Source organism: Myodes glareolus, chromosome 27 (assembly GCF_982192425.1).
Source record: "Myodes glareolus chromosome 27, mMyoGla1.1, whole genome shotgun sequence".
Taxonomy (NCBI): domain Eukaryota; kingdom Metazoa; phylum Chordata; class Mammalia; order Rodentia; family Cricetidae; genus Myodes; species Myodes glareolus.
Genome location: NC_142052.1, coordinates 32,878,014 through 32,891,827, shown reverse-complemented (window position 1 = coordinate 32,891,827; position 13,814 = coordinate 32,878,014).

Here is a 13,814-nt window from a genome sequence, read left to right as displayed (position 1 = left end):
CTTCCACCCCCCAACCCCTTACTCCCTGTTTGCCTGGCAATCTTGTCTACTTCTAATATACAGGAAGATAACTATACGATTTTCTTCAGGTTCACCTTCTTATTTAGCTTCTCTAGGATCACGAATTATAGGCTCAAAGACCTTTAACTATGTCTAGAATCCACTTTTGAGTGAGTACATACCATATTCCTCTTTTTGGGTCTGGGTTACCTCACTCAGTAAAGCGTTTTCTATTTCCATCCATTTACATGCAAAATTTAAGATGTCATTGTTTTTTACCGCTGAGTAAAACTCTAATGTGTATATGCTCCACACCTTTTTTAACCATTCTTCTATTGAGGGGCACCTAGGTTGTTTCCAGGTTCTGGCTATTACAAATAGTGCTGCTATGAACATAGTTGAACAAATGCTTTTGTAGTATGATAGGGCATATTTTAGGTATATTCCCAAGAGTGGAATTGAGGGAGGTTGACTCCCAGTTTCCTGAGAAACCACCACACTGATTTCCACAGTGGCTGCACAAGTTTGCATTCCCACCAACAATGGATGAGAGTTCCCCTCACTCCACATCCTCTCCAGCAAAGGCTATCATTGGTGTTTTTGAGTTTAGCTATTCTGACAGGTGTAAGATGGCATCTCAAAGTTGTTTTGATTTGCATTTCTCTGATCGCTAAGGATGTTGAGCATGACCTTAAGTGTCTTTTGACAATTCAAAGTTCATCTGTTGTTAATTCTCTGTTCAGTTCAGTACCCCATTTTTTAATTGGGTTAATTAGAGTTTCAGTGTCTAGTTTCTTGAGTTCTTTGTATATTTTGGAGATCAGACCTTTATATATTTTGGAGATCAGACCTTTGTCTGGTGAGGAGTTGGTGAAGATCTTCTCCCAGACAGAAGGTAGCCTTTTTGTCTTACTGACAGTGTCATTTGCTTTACAGAAGCTTCTCAGTTTCAGGAGGTCCCATTTATTCATTGATTCTCTTATTGTCTGTGCTACTGGGGTTCTGCCTAGGAAGTGGTCTCCTGTGCCTATATCTTGTAGACTACTTCCCACTTTCTCTTCTATCATGTTCAAAGTGATCAGATTAGTGTTGATGTCTTTAATCCATTTGGACTTGAGTTTTGTGCATGGTGATAGGTATGGATCTACTTTCATTCTTCTACAGGTTGACATCCAGTTATGCCAGCACCATTTGTTAAAGATGCTTTCCTTCTTCCATTGTATACCTTTAGCTCCCTTGTCAAAAATCAGGTGTTCATAGGTTTGTGGGTTAATATCCGGGTCTTCTATTTGATTCCATAGGTCGACTTCTCTGTTCTTATGCCAGTACCAAGCTGTTTTCAATACCGTAGCTGTGTAATAGAGTTTGAAGTCAGGGATGGTAATGCCTCCAGAAGTTCCTTTATTGTATAAGATTGTTATGGCTATCCTGGGTTTTTTGTTTTGCAATATAAACTTGATTATTGTTCTCTCAAGGTCTGTGAAGAAGTTTGATGGGATTTTGATGGGGATTGCATTGAAACTATAGATTGGTTTTGGTAGAATTGCCATTTTTACTATGTTGATTCTCCCAATCCAAGAGCAGGAGAGATCTTTCCATTTTCTGGTATCCTCCTCAATTTCTTTCTTCAAAGACTTAAAGTTCTTGTCAAATAGGTCTTTCACTTCCTTGGTTAGAGTTACCCCAAGATATTTTATGTTATTTGTGGCTATCATGAAAGGTGATGTTTCTCTGATTTCCCTCTCTGCTTCTTTATCCTTTGTGTATATGAGGGCAACTGATTTTTTGGAGTTGATCTTGTATCCTGTCACATTACTAAAGGTGTTTATCAGCTGTAGGAGTTCTTTGGTAGAGTTTTTGGGGTCACTTATGTACACTATCATATTGTCTGCAAATAACAAAAGTTTAACTTCATCCTTTCCAATTTGAATCCCCTTGGTCCCCTGATGTTGTCTTATTGCTATTGCTAGAACTTCAAGCACTATGTTGAAGAGGTATGGAGAGAGTGGACAGCCTTGCCGTGTTCCTGATTTTAGTGGAAAGGCTTTGAGTTTCTCTCCATTCAATTTGATGTTAGCTGTTGGCTTGCTGTATATTGCTTTTATTATATTTAGGTATGATCCTCGTATCCCCAGTCTCTCCAACACCCTTATCATAAAGGGGTGTTGAATTTTGTCAAATGCTTTTTCAGCAACCAATGAAATGATCATATGGTTTTTTCTTTCAGTTTATTTATATGATGGATTACATTGATAGATTTGCGTATGTTGAACCAGCCCTGCATCTCTGGGATGAAGCCCACTTGTTCATAATGGATGATTTTTCCTTTTTTTTCCTTTTATGCATCTACTTATTCTTTTTTTTCAAAGTTTATTAAATTATGAAATTTTCCATTTCCGCCCCTCCTCCCAACACCCTCCCGCTACCCCCCTCCCCCTCCTCTTCCTTCTCCATCCCTAAGAGCAGTCAGGGCTTCCAGCCCTGTGGGAAGTTCAAGTTCCTCCCCCCTCCCTCCAGGTCCAGGAAGGTGAGTATCCAAACAGACTGGATCCCAAAAATCCAGTATATGCAGAGGAAACAAATCCCAGTGTCATTGTCAGTGGCTTTTCAGAAAGGCTCTGGGCCAGCCACATTCAGAGAATCCGGCCACATTCAGAAAATCTTGTTGGATCACATGCTCGTTCAGTCCCAGTCCAACTGGCCTTGGTGAACTCTCATTAGATCAGTCCCCTTGTATCAGTGGGTGATCGCACCCCTCGCGGTCCTGAGTTTTTATTCATGTTCTTCCTCCTTCTGCCCCTCATTTGGACCATGGGGGGCTCAGTCCGGTGCTCCAATGTGGGTCTCCGTCTGTATCGCCATCCATCGTTGGATGAAGGATCTATGGTGATAAGCAAAATCTTCATCAGTATATATATATATATATATCATAGGCCAAGGCCGGTTCAGGCACCCTCTCCTCTGTCTAGAGAACAGTCTGGGGATCTCTCCTTGGACCTGGGATCCCATTTATAATCAAGTCTCTTGTAAACCCTAAAATGACTCCCTTAGTTGAGATATATTCTTCCCTGATCCCATATCCATCCTTCCTCCCTCCCCCCATCTCAGTCCCCCGAGTTTTCCCCATTCCTCTTCTACTCCCTTCTCTCTAACCCTCTCCCCTTCCAACAACCCTCCCACCCACGCCCCCATGCACCCGAGGTTACCTGGGACTCTTGTCTATTTCCTATCTCCAGAAGGGTAAGTACATGATTTTGTTCAGGTTCACCTTCTTATTTAGCTTCTCTTGAATCTCGAATAATAGGCTCATAGACCTTTAATTATGGCTAGAATCCACTTATGAGTGAATACATACCATGTTCCTCTTTTTGGGTCTGGCTTACCTCACTCAGTAAAGCATTTTCATTTTCATCCAATTGCATGCAAAATTCAAGATGTCATTGTTTTTTACCGCTGAGTAAAACTCTAGTGTATATATGTTCCACACCTTCTTTAACCATTTTTCTACTGAGGGGCACCTAGGTTGTTTCCAGGTTCTGGCTATCACAAATAGTGCTGCTATGAACATAGTTGAACAAATGCTTTTGTAGTATGATAGGGCATCTCTTGGGTATATTCCCAAGAGTGGAATTGCTGGGTCCTGAGGGAGGTTGACTCCCAGTTTCCTGAGAAACCGCCACACTGATTTCCAGAGTGGCTGTACAAGTTTGCATTCCCACAAACAATGGAAGAGAGTTCCCCTCTCTCCACATCCTCTCCAGCAAAGGCTATCATTGGTGTTTTTGAGTTTAGCTATTCTGACAGGTGTAAGATGGTATCTCATAGTTGTTTTGATTTGCATTTCCCTGATCGCTAAGGATGTTGAGCATGACCTTAAGTGTCTTTTGGCCATTCAAATTTCTTCTGTTGATAATTCTCTGTTCAGATCAGCACCCCATTTTTTTCATTGGGTTAATTAGAGTTTTTGTGTGTAGTTTCTTGAGTTCTTTGTATATTTTGGAGATCAGGCCTTATCTGATGAGGGGTTGGTGAAGATCTTCTCCCAGACAGAAGGTAGCCTTTTTGTCTTACTGACAGTGTCCTTTGCTTTACAGAAGCTTCTCAGTTTCAGGAGGTCCCATTTATTCATTGATTCTCTTATTGTCTGTGCTACTGGGATTCTACCTAGGAAGTGGTCTCCTGTGCCTATGTCTTGTAGACTACTTCCCACTTTCTCTTCTATCTGGTTCAAAGTGGTCAGATTAATGTTGAGGTCTTTAATCCATTTGGACTTGATTTTTGTGCATGGTGATAGATATGGATCTACTTTCATTCTTCTACAGGTTGACATCCAGTTATGCCAGCACCATTTGTTAAAGATGTTTTCCTTCTTCCATTGCATACATTTAGCCCCCTTGTCGAAAATCAGGTGTTCATAGGTTTGTGGGTTAGTATCTTCTATTCAATTCCATAGGTCGACTTCTCTGTTCTTATGCCAGTACCAAGCTGTTTTCAATACTGTAGGTGTGTAATAGAGTTTGAAATCAGGGATGGTTATACCTCCAGACGTTCCGTTATTATATAAGATTGTTTTGGCTATCCTGGGTTTTTTGTTTTTCCATATAAAATTAATTATTATTCTCTCAAAGTTTGTGAAGAAGTTTGATGGGATTTTGATGGGGATTGCATTGACTCTATAGATTGCTCTTGGTAGAATTGCCATTTTTACTATGTTGATCCTCCCAATCCAAGAGCAAGGAAGATCTTTCCATTTTCTGGTATCCTCCTCAATTTCTTTCTTCAAAGACTTAAAGTTCTTGTCAAATAGGTCTTTCACTTCCTTGGTCAGAGTTATCCCAAGATATTTTATGCTATTTGTGGCTATCGTGAAAGGTGAAGTTTCTCTGATTTCCCTCCCTGCTTCTTTATCCTTTGTGTATAGGAGGGCAACTGATTTTTTGGAGTTGATCTTGTATCCTGCCACATTACTAAAGGTGTTTATCAGCTGTAGGAGTTCTTTGGTAGAGTTTTTGGGGTCGCTCATGTATACTATTATATCGTCTGCAAATAACGAAAGTTTAACTTCTTCCTTTCCAATTCGAATCCCCTTGATCCCCTTATGTTGTCGTATTGCTATTGCTAGAACTTCTAGCACTATATTGAAGAGGTATGGGGAGAGTGGACAGCCGTGTCTTGTTCCTGATTTCAATGGAATGGCTTTGAGTTTCTCTCCGTTCAGTTTGATGTTAGCTGTTGGCTTGCTATATATTGCTTTTATTATATTTAGGTATGATCCTTGTATCCCCCATCTCTCCAACACCTTTATCATAAAGGGATGTTGGATTTTGTCAAATGCTTTTTCAACATCTAATGAGATGATCATATGGTTTTTTTCGTTCAGTTTATTTATATGATGGATTACATTGATAGATTTGCATATGTTGAACCAGCCCTGCATCTCTGGAATGAAGCCCACTTGATCATAATGGATGATTTTTCTCTTGTGTTCTTGGATTCGGTTTGCCAGTATTTTATTGAGAATTTTTGCGCCGATGTTCATGAGTGAGATTAGTCTGTAATTCTCTTTCTTGGTTGTGTCTTTGTGTGGTTTTGGTATCAGGGTAACTGTAGCTTCATAAAAAGAGTTTGACAATGACTCTTCTGTTTCTATATTGTGAAATACATTAAGGATTAGAGGTATTAGCTCTTCCTGGAAGTTCTGGTAGAATTCTGCATTGAAACCATCTGGTCCTGGGCTTTTTTTGGTAGGGAGATTTTTGATAACAGCTTCTAATTCTTCACGACTGACAGGTCTATTTAGATTGTTCACCTGGTCTTGGTTCAATTTTGGTATATGGTACTTATCTACAAACATGTCCATTTCTTTTACGTTTTCCAATTTTGTGGCATATAAACTTTTGTAGTAAGATCTAATGATTCTATGAATTTCCTCTGTGTCTGTGATTATGTCCCCCTTTTCATTTCTGATCTTATTAATTTGCATGTTCTCTCTCTGCCGTTTGATTAGTTTGGAGAGGGGTTTGTCAATCTTGTTGATTTTCTCCAAGAACCAGCTTTTTGCTTCATTGATTCTTTGGATTGTTTTCTGTGTTTTTCTTTTGTTGATTTCAGCCCTCAGTTTGATTATTTCCTGTCTTCTACTCCTCCTGGGTGAATGTGCTTCTTTTTTTTTTTTCGAGAGCTTTCAAGTGTGCTGTTAAGTCTCCAATGTGTGCTTTCTCCGTTTTCTTTAATTGGACACTTAGTGCTTTGAACTTTCCTCTTAGCACTGCTTTCATAGTGTCCCATAGGTTTGAGTATGTTGTGTCTTTATTTTCATTAAATTCAAGGAAGACTTTAATTTCTTTCTTAATTTCGTCCTTGACCCAGGGGTGATTTAGTAGTTGACTGTTCAACTTCCACGAGTTTGTTGGCTTCCTGGGGGTAGCATTGTTGTTGAATTCTAACTTTAATCCATGGTGACCTGACAAGACACAGGTGGTTACTAATATTTTTTTGTATCTGTGGAAGTTTGCTTTGATACCAAGTATGTGGTCAATTTTCGAGAAGGTTCCATGAGCTGCAGAGAAGAAGGTATATTCTTCCCTATTTGGGTGGAATGTTCTATAGATGTCTGTTAAGTCCATTTGATTCAATAGCTCCAATAATTCTCTTATTTCTCTGTTAGGTTTCTGTCTGATTGACCTGTCCATTGGTGAGAGAGGTGTGTTGAAGTCTCCTAGTATTAGTGTGTGTGGTTTGATGACTGCCTTGAGTTCTAGAAGTGTTTCTTTTAAATAAGTAGGTGTTTTTATATTAGGGGCATAGATATTCAGGATTGAGACTTCTTCCTGATGGATTGTTCCTTTTATGAGCATGAAATGTCCATCTCCATCTCTTCTGTTTGATTTTAGTTTAAAGTCGATTTTGTTAGATATTAGAATGGCCACACCTGCTTGTTTCTTAGGTCTATTTGCTTGGAAAAACTTTTCCCAACCTTTTACCCTGAGTAGGTGTCTGTCTTTGTGGTTGAGGTGTGTTTCCTGTAAACAGCAGAATGTTGGATCCTGTTTTCATATCCAATCTCTATGTCTGTGCCTTTCTATAGGTGAGTTGAGTCCATTGATATTAAGTGATATTAATGACCAGTGGTTCTTGACTCCGGTTATTTTTGGGGGGGGGGGGGTAGTAGAGTGTATGTGTTTCCCTTCTTTGAGTTGTGCTTGTGAAGGGTTGCTAGCTGTCTGAGTTATTTTAGGCAGTGCTGGGAATGTTGGATTCCTTGGGTTGTGATTTTCCTTTTAATATTCTCTGTAAGGCTAGATTTGTAGCTACGTATTGTTGAACAGATAATTTTCAAAAGTGGAAAAGAAAATTGCGCTGAAATACTTAAGAAATGTATCTTAAGAGAGGATCTTTCCGGAGCTCTCATTAGCAGTCAACGACATTACAAATGGGTGCATCTACTCTGCAGATCAGTGTGTAGAATTCTCAAAAAGCTAAAAGTAATTTTTTTAAGATAAAAATCTTACAGTGTACCCAGCAAAGCCCTGGACTCGTGATTTCCCTTGTTTAGTCTTCCAGTTATAAGGGCCTGAAGGCATATTCCACTGCCCTTGCCCAAAGAACTTATAAATAGCTAAGTATATAATAACACTTCTTTGAGATATTCATGGATCTAGTAAAAGATACTAGCAATTCTCAGAGTAAATAAATGTGGTATTTTTCAAAACCCACTTGACAATTAACCTTCTTTATATGTAGCATATTAACACAGCTTGTAGAAGAAAAGGCAGAAAGAAAGGAGGGAGGAGAAGGGGAGAGAGGAGGAGAGCTTGAAGAAACAGGATGTTCAAGATGTCTTGTAGATGGAAGTTCCTGACCCATCTGGTCCTGCAGCCACTCCGTCCCAAAGAAACACACATTGGCTGATATTAATTATAAACTGTTTCACCTATTAACTCAGGCTTTCTATTAACTACCTCTTACAACTTTGATTAACCCATAATTTTTTAATTCTTGTCTATGCTTAGCCGTGTGGCCTGGTACCTTTTATCAGTGAGGCATTCTCATCTTGCTTCCTCTGCATCTGGCTGATGACTGCATCTCTGTCTTCCTCTTCGAGAGTTCTCCTTGTCTGGTTGCCCTGCCTATACTTCTTGCCTGGCTATTGGTCAATCAATGTTTTATTAAATCAGTACTATTGACAAATCTTAGTGCACAAGAGCATTAGCCCACAGCATTCCCATTGTTTCAAAATAAGAACCCTGAATCTAATCTCCATTGTTTATCTTTTTTCCTGATAATTATCCATAACAGCTTGTAACCAACACTCTAAACAAAGACAAACATCTATAATACATTTTTAGGGAACATGGGCATAGTTTTCTAGACTACTTTTGGCTGATTGAAGATGCTGATAATCTTATGGGGACCCAAAGAAAATTTAGGATTATACTCAAATCCTGACTAAAATATTCTGTGATACTTGATCATCTCAGCCAGCAGTCTTGAGACTGTTCTGAATGTATAACTCAGAGGAAACTGAAACAGAGGTGCTCTGAAATGTTGGATCATCTAGGCCACTTATTCCCATTGGAGATTTTTCAGGAAGTCTTTCTTAACCAAACCATATTGTTCCTAACCCAAAATAAATCCACATCCTTTTATTTCCTGTGGAAACAAAAGCAAAACCTCTTCTCCAAAGTAACATATCTTTTAACTTAAATTTTTAGTTAAGGCATTTTCAAACTATATAGGTTGGATTAATCCAGCAGCATTTATAATTAAATGTCTTTTAGCAGTTGTTGTTTCTTCCTCAGCAGTAAAATAATTTAAACACAACACAATAATATACAGTATCCAGACGCTCTGTATAGTTTCCATTTTTATGTGGCTTTTTTTCTTTCTCTGTTTCTTTTGTTTTAATTTTTATTTTTGGTTTTCTGAACATGGTTTCTCTATGTATCTTTGACTGTCCTGTATCTCTCTGTGAAGATTAGGCTGGCCTTGAACTCACAGAGATCTGCCTGCCTCTAACTCCCAAGTGCTGGAATTAAAGGTGTGTGCCAACCCCAGGTACTCCATTTCTTTTAAGGACTTTCTCTATCCTTTCTCCTTTCTCTCCCATGCCTACATATATTTTTAAACACACTGTAAACAATTTAGAGATTTTTTAAAATGAATCTGTGTTTACTGTATATCTGTATATATCTTTTGCTGATCACATGAGCTTTTAATCTGCTAAGTGATATGGCTGGGATTAAGACTGCGGATTTGGCAACTAACTCCACATCATTCCTTAGTGTTTTGAGAGTCTAGCTTTATGGTAGAGCTTTATAGCAGGAACCAGATTTATTATTATAACTCCGTGGCATTTCTAGGTCCATGTCACCACCAAGAAACCTGATTCTGGCTGCTCACAAACATCATTTAAATGTTTGGTGGTCTAGCCTCTTAAAAGAGTTTCAAGGTATTTGTCACTAATGTTGAGTCAAGAAGTCCCTCTTAAAGGAGTCATACCTTTGCTCACCTCCAGCAGAATCCATCTAAGACAATGCTCCCACCAAGAAGCCATGCCTGATTGGGTTCTTCTCTGTCTAGAATTTTTTTTTCTCTTTTTAAAGTTTTCTTGAGTTTGATGTGGAAACTACTGCTGAATGTTTTGGTGCCATTTGTAGACAGAAGTTTCTGCCTTGCTTGGTCCCACAGTCATTCAGTCACAAAGAAACACACAGGCTGATATTAATTATAAACTGTTTCACCGATTAGCTCAGGCTTATTATTACCAAGCTTTTACAACTTAAATTAACTTATAATTCTTATCTATGTTTAGTTGTTTATCCTGGTACCTTTTATCAATCAGGCATTCTCATCTAGATTCCTCTGCATCTGGCTGGTGATTGCATCTCTGCCTTCTTCTTCTCAGAACTGTCCTCATCTGGTCACTCTGTCTGTATTTCCTGCCTATTGGTCAATCACATTTTATTAAACCAATACAGGTGACATGTCTTTGCAGTGTGATTGAGCATCATCCCACAGCACTGTCTCACAGTTAGTCAATCAACAACCCAATCAGAAAGCAAGAAAGAAAATTCCAGAACTGAATAATGAGCAGCAGCTTCTGTTAGAACCACATTCTTCCTAAAGTGTAGCTAATGAGGAACATTTGACTCATCTCTGACTATAGGAGTTGGGAAACTGCACTGCTTTCATGATTACTAGATACTGAAAATTAGAAACAAACTGTTTTAATTTCAGAATCCTTAGAGTCTAAATAAGCATTTTGAGAAAATGTACATGCTGGAAGTATTGATTAATACATGTTTCCATAGGTAAAAGAGCACATGTGTTTTCTACCTATGCCTTTAAATGAGATATTCATGTTAAATACACTTTATGTGTTTTATTATCCTTCATGAGTACTAACATGACCAAATTATTATTGTATTTGACATTTATATCTTCTAATATATAGAAGTAGTTCCCTTTTAAAGCTTACCCTTTGGATTTTTAATAGTCTAAAACCTTCAGTTTTGCTTCAAGGCTTCCTCAATATTTATTGTCTAAACCGCTCTTGCCTGTCTCTTCAGAATGCTCTGGCATTTACCATGTTGTTTAGAGATATGTATCAATGGTTTTCATTTGTCTTATGATTTCATTATTTCTGTCTACAGCTTAGTGGACAGGAAAGGATGGTTATAAGGCTTTTCAGATTGGAATCTGGCACACTAATGATGTTTTAAAGGTTGATAACACCCTTTTAGTCATAAAACTTTGTGATATCTTTTAATGATTATTTTTATTTTTTCTCAAATGTGAAGATAAGAGATATAAAAATAGCTACATTTGTTTTTGTTGATTGAGGCAAACGTGGGCCTACTTATGCCCAGCCTCTTCAAGAAGAGCTGTCCTGAACATTTATTATAAAATAAGCATGGCTATTACTTGAAAAACAAATGATATATAGTTGAACTATATGTTTTCTTCACTACAGGATTTAAGCTTGTTAAGAAATGATATTCATTTTGGGTAGTTTGCAATAATATTCCTGATTTTAAGATAGTCTTGAAAACTGTAATCTAAATTTTAATAGAGTCCAAGAGACCATTAATAGTTGTCTTCTATAGAAATCTTATGGGATCAACATATTAATCTCTCATTTTCTGGTAAGCCTATTAGTTAAAAATAGCATTGTTATTCTAATGATAGTAATAGCAGAGATTTTTCAATATTATGTCTTCAGGCATATTATACATAAAAAATCTTATTACCTGAAGCTTTTTACATTTAATCAATACAACAATAAAAATGGACAAATTAATTACAGGAAAATTCATGTATGACTTATAAGATTAACTATGAGTACAGAAATAAAATAGGAAACAGAAGTTATGTGGGACCCTGTCCTCCCTGATCCTTGAGACCAAAATACTGGATGCAAATAATGTTTACACTAACCAGCTAAGCTTCCTGCTAGTTCCATCCTTGGTTCTGCTACAGCCTGGTACATCAGCCTGATGGATATATTTTACTTTAAAATGGTAATTTCTCAACCTGCCTCAAAGAAGCTCAGGCGCCAAGGCCCATCTAACCTGTCTGACATTGCCTTGAACCCTCGACCACCTGCCTGGGGAAAAACTCCCACAGAGGCCAGTTTCCCCAGCCCTCTCTGGGTGGGAGGAGTTTTCCTTTACTGGGGCCTTTATTCTCCTTCCTGCTTCTGTTGGGAAGAGGCCTTGCCCCTTTTGATCCTGGTTGCCCACTGGTATAAATACCCGACTTGAGTTTAATAAAGTGGCCATTTACTCTTGGTAAATGAGCAAAGGTCTCTTTTTTGTGTGTGTCTGTTTTTAACCCTCAGGACAATCGTCCATTCTGGTGGGCCCGAGTTCGGGAAGGCGCGCGCCTGGGTCGGGTGTGGATATCCACTGGAAGGCGGTCTCTAACAAAGTTATAGAAATATGATAAAATTATTTAAGTGTACCAAAGTCATTTAAATCATGTGTGTTGCTCAATTATTTTTAACATAGTAACAAAAATAAATAATATTGGGCCAGTAACATGGTCCAGCAGGTAAAGTGCTTGTCACCAAGCTTGATGCCTGAGTTCAATTCTTGAGTCCAACACAGTGGACAGAGACTACAAGTTTTCTCCTGATTTCCATATGTGCACAGATGCAGGTGTGGCCCTCCCACTGTAATAAATAAATGAAAATATTTAAAAGCAATTGACCTTGCAAAGATGCATTTAAGCCTCTTACAAGGTGAATTTTCAGACGTCTACTAACTGTCATTGTCTGAAATTATCTAAACAGGCAGGAACAGTAGGTTTATCTTCCTATTTTTGCATCTTTCAATTGTCACTGCATTGAAATGATATTTATTGTAATTGTTTCTTATTCCTATCCACTGTAGTTTTCAAAGGTTTACTCATTTATGTTTTTAACATTTTCTCACTTCTGAACAGAAACATTTAAAATCATCATATCAGGGTGTTATTTTTCATCATTATCTTAGGTGGGCAGACAAGTAATAGCATGCTAAACTTAGTTTATAAACTTTGAAGAGATGTGCTCATATTTTGCATCTCTCAAACTTTGAGAATCCACTGAAGTAGTTTCTGCTCTCATGTTCTTAGAAACAATGAAGCATGTAATACACTAGTAAGTAACTTCTGAATTTAGCAGTACTGCCTAGCTCTACAGAAGTTAATAAAGGTTGTGGTTTCCAAGTGTGAGATGTAATAGTTAAAAAAAATTCATGACCATAATCAATGTATGTATAATATAGGTTTTATGAAAACATTGAAAAGCAGTTTTTTAGAACCCTCCTCTTAACAAGAGCTTGATTTGTACCTCAAAATATGATGGCAATTTGGATTTTGAAGGCAATTGAATTTATTTAAATTTGTGTTAATTGTATAAAAGCATTTTAAAAGAAGAAATTTTTTCTGATTTTTGAAAATAAGAGAATGTAAATATACATTCTAGACTAAAATGGGATGGGTATGGTATGGTTCATGTAGTTGTGACATTTTCAGAAGGGGAAACAACAGTTTTCTTTTGTTTCATCTAATTATTATTATATCCTGTTTCCCAAAGGGTTTTCTAAGCAACTCTCAGCCTGTAACAAGTCAATATGAGGTAAGTATTTTATTTATCAAAAGTTATGATTTATTTTATTTGATACATGAAAAGAAAATATTTACCTTCATGTAAACACTTGCATCATTGTGAAAAATTTCACTTTTTCACCATTATAAAATGATGTGGGAGTCCCCTCTGTGTGCTGTGATTGCCATTAATGAATAAAGAAACTGCCTTGGCCTGGTGATAGGGCAGAACTTAGGTAGCGGGGAGAACTGGACTGAATGCTGGCAGAAAGAAGGGCAGAGTCGGAGGGACACCACGGAGCTGCTGGAGACAGACATGCCAAAACTTTAGCCGGTAAGCCACTACCACGTGGCAATATACAGATTAATAGAAATGGGTTAAATTCAGATGTAAGAGTTAACCAATAAGAAGTTAGAGCAAATCAGTCAAGCAGTGTTTTAGTTAATATAGTTTCTGTGTCATTATTTTGGATTAGAGCTAGCCGGGCGGCTGGGAATGAACAAGCGACTTCTTCCAACAATAAAAAGCAAGTGTTTCAAAAAAAAAAAAGTAACACAACCTTGCTGAAATGCAGATGAATCGGTAAGATTGATACCATTGAACTGAAGGTTCTGAATTTAAAGCCAATATCAGAATTTATCACTTTGGTCCTTTGGAGAGACTGAATTTTAAAAGACTATCAAGACATGAGGATTGTGGTGATCAGAACTCGCCTATTGTT